Source organism: Alligator sinensis, unplaced genomic scaffold (assembly GCF_000455745.1).
Source record: "Alligator sinensis unplaced genomic scaffold, ASM45574v1 scaffold1140_1, whole genome shotgun sequence".
In the NCBI taxonomy this organism is placed as follows: Eukaryota; Metazoa; Chordata; order Crocodylia; family Alligatoridae; genus Alligator; species Alligator sinensis.
In genome coordinates this window covers 1064706-1068187 of record NW_005842441.1, presented here as the reverse complement: position 1 = coordinate 1068187, position 3482 = coordinate 1064706, and the positions used below count along the sequence as shown (strand labels likewise).

The following is a 3482-nucleotide window of genomic DNA, read 5'->3' as shown; positions in this document are numbered from 1 at the left end:
CCCCCCATGGCTGCCCTGCCCTGCCCAGCCTCAGCCTCCCAGCACTTTAAAAAAAAGAAAAAAGTAAAAAAGCCCTGCATTCACCGGCTGCAGCAGTCACCCAGATCCCGGCAGTGCTTAGCCTCAGCAGCCCCAGCTCCTGGACAGCGCACAGCACCCTGCTGAGCCACCCTCCACCTGTGCCACCGCGCAGGTGCCAGGTGGGGAGGTGGCAATCCCTACTGACCCATGCTGTGCAGGGGGGCTCTGCCACAAGCACCCAGAGGCCCTGATCACCACTGCTGCAGCCGGTGAGTGTCGAGCCTTTTTTTTTTTTTTTTTTTTTAGGTACACGGAGGCGGGGGCCCTACCAGGAGGCTGGGGTCAGGCAGGGCAGCCATGGGGGCTTCTTCCACGACTCCCCCCAACCCAGGGAGAGGCAAGCGCAGCCGGAGGAGCCGCGGGAGAACCTGCAGCTGCCCGGCTATGCCTGCCTCTCTCCAGTCAATCTGAATCACTGAATCTCTCCAAATCAGCACCGAATCTTTCGAAGCCGATTCGGCCAAATCAAATGGGAACAGTAATTGGAATTACTGAATTGAATCATTTTCCTCCAAATTGGCTGAATCCGAATTGAATACCTCCCTATTCGCATAGGCCTACTCGCAACCAGTCCTATGGAGACATTGTGTTGCACTGTGAAACATCCCATTAGCCTGTGTGGCACTTGCCCCTCCTCGCTCTCAACTAAGGATACCTGTGTTGTCCTCACCAGGGTCTTGCAGGACATGTCTCCTCTGCAGATGCTCTGCAGAATCCCTCCAAGAACTCCAGAGCAGGGATTGCTTTTTACCCTGCAATTGTGCAGCACCCTGTATGAGGGGTCCTTAGGTACCGGAGCAATGAACAGGATGGATACACTGCCTGCTCCGTGGCTCTGAACTCTTACCTGTCCCGTCCCTCTAGGTCCTTTCCACCAGTTTTATGGGGCCAGTTGGCAAGAGTCCTGTAGCACTCTGGTTGTGACCAGGCTAGTCTCCTCCCATGCGAAAGGGCTGGCAGGCTCATCTTGGTCCATTCCCTTCACCCCAAGCACAAAATGTGAACATGGTGGGAGAGACCTGCTGTGTCTGAGTTCAAATTGGCTTATAAGTGAAACAGCAGCCTCAGACTAAGTTAGCCTGACTCACAACCTGCTCTCCAGAGTAGGCCTGCTGTTATCTCTGCCTTAAGGACCCAAGCCTCTGCTCCCACCCACAGCAAGCAGGCATCTGTGCTTTCCTGTAATCTATAAGCAAGCCAGAAAAGGGTGTCCTGTTGCTTTTGTTTAGACTGAACTGGCTTCCCCTGGGGGGCTGTGCAGAGGGCCCTAACAGACTGAATTCCTATAACCCTCAGAAGGACAAATGTGCTGGGGCTTCAACCAGAGTCCTCCCCCACCCCTCACCAGGGCTTGACAAGAATCCCAGGGGTCAAAGGCATGTATTCTCAGCAACACTGGGGAAGTGACAGTGAGGTGAACAAGGCAGGTTCTGGTTATCTGGTAACATGGCAACACTGCACTCTCACTATTGCACTACCCAATGTTGTTTTGGAAGGTCTCTAGGTATGAGAATACAGCTTGGTCAGGGAGCTCAGACCAGCGCCAAGAGGGAAGTGGTTTGGCACCTGAAGCTAACTGTCCATCATTTTCCCTTGAGCCTCCCCCTGTGCAAGCAAGGGAGAAAGGCAGAGGAGAGGAACAACTGGCTAGTCCTGTGCAGCAGGACACATCAGGAAGCCCTGTCCAAGTAGCAAAGAGACCCACTTTCCAGCCTCCTCTCCCCACTCCAGAACTCATCAAGGAATTCAGACTTCCCAGATATACAGGGCTCTGGAGGGAGCCACGCTGGGCCTGTATCACTCCCTCAGCAAATACTGTGCTCTCAGAAGAAAGGAAACCCAGGGAGCAATAGTGCTGACAGAGCACTTTCAAGCACTGGGGTGGGAGAGGGAAAGGCGGAGGGAAGAGTTCTACTGATGGGGGTCAGCCTAACTGCTTGGCACCTGCAGTGCCCAGTGCTGGAGATACCCTATTGTGGGTCAGTGCTTCAGGAGTGCAACTACCAACTCCCTAATCCCTTTCAGGCCAGGCCCCTGCTTAAAGGGCAACCTGGTCCTCTCCTTGGTGTTCACCGAGACAGTTTTCGGGTGGACGGAGTACGAAAAGGTGAACTTGCTATGGCCAAATTTAGCACTGCTCTTTTTTTCAGGCTCTGAGACGCCAAATTAATTTCCTTCAGGATTAACCCTACTAAGCACCCTCCCAACTCTCTAAACAGGCTGTGGAGGTGTCACAGAGCAAGCCCCCCATAGCAGTTATGCCAGCAGGACACGTAGGGAAGCTGAAGGTTTACCCTTCTTATCCAGAGCTCTTGGAAGTAAGCAGGCAGTCAGATACTCCCCAGTCCAGACCTCCCCAGACCTAGAGGCCACATTAGCAGCATGCCAGGAGGCCCTGCCTAGTGTGCAGAGAGCAGCAAGCCTCAGTTTCCTTAATGGCTGGTGCAAAGGGCATGTACAGCCCAGGTGAATGCCTCCAAGAATACACACTCCAACCCATGCCATATGCTGGGACAGGCATTCCCCACAGAGCCCCCACAGATGGAGTAGGGTTCACCCCGCAGGAACTGTGCACTGTACAGGCCACATTGCAGGGGCCTGGGCTGGAGTCTAGAGAGGAGCAGGTGAGGGGGCAGGTCAGCTGTGACGGTGTACACGCTGGTGCTGCAGCAGGTTGGAAGGGTGGGCAAAGCCCTTGTCGCAGACACTGCACTTGTAGGGGGTCTCGCCTGTGTGCACCTTCTCATGCACTGTGAGGTACGACAGGTCCTTGAAAAACTTCTCGCAGAAGCTGCACTTGTAGGGGCGCTCCTCACTGTGCACGCGGTGGTGCTGCAGCAGGAGTGAGGGACGGGCAAAGGCCTTCTCGCACATCTCGCACTTGTAGGGGCGCTCCCCAGTGTGCGAGCGCTCGTGGATCACTAGGTACGATGACTGCTTGAAGGCCTTGCCACAGGTCTTGCAGATGAAGGGACGCTCACCGGTGTGCACACGTTCATGGGAGGAGAGAGCGTTTGACTGCTTGAAGCCTTTGCCACAGATGGGGCAGACAAAAGGCCGGTCACCAGTGTGAACGCGCTCGTGCACCTTGAGGCTATGTCCATATGTGAACTTCTTGCCACAGACACCACAGACATGGGGCTTGTCGTCACAATGCTGGCGCTGGTGCAGCACCAGAGAGTTGGTGGTGGGAAAGTCCTTCCCACAGTCACTGCACTTGAAGGGCTTCTCAGTGCAGTGGGTGAGCATGTGGCGCTGCAGTTCGTAAGGTGTCTTAAAGCTCTTGTCACAGCAGGCGCACTGGTAGGGACGCTCCCCAGTGTGGATGCGCCGATGCTCCTGCAGGTTGGACGACCGCTTGAACTTCTTGCCACACATTTCGCAGTGGAAGGGACGCTCTT

The 3482-nt window shown here is 55.1% G+C and overlaps 1 pseudogene; it reads right to left on the bottom strand.

Annotated features, from left to right (window-relative positions):
• Nucleotides 1-358: 358 nt before the first annotated feature.
• Nucleotides 359-3482, bottom strand: part of LOC102381166 — an 11094-nt pseudogene continuing 7970 nt past the window's right edge.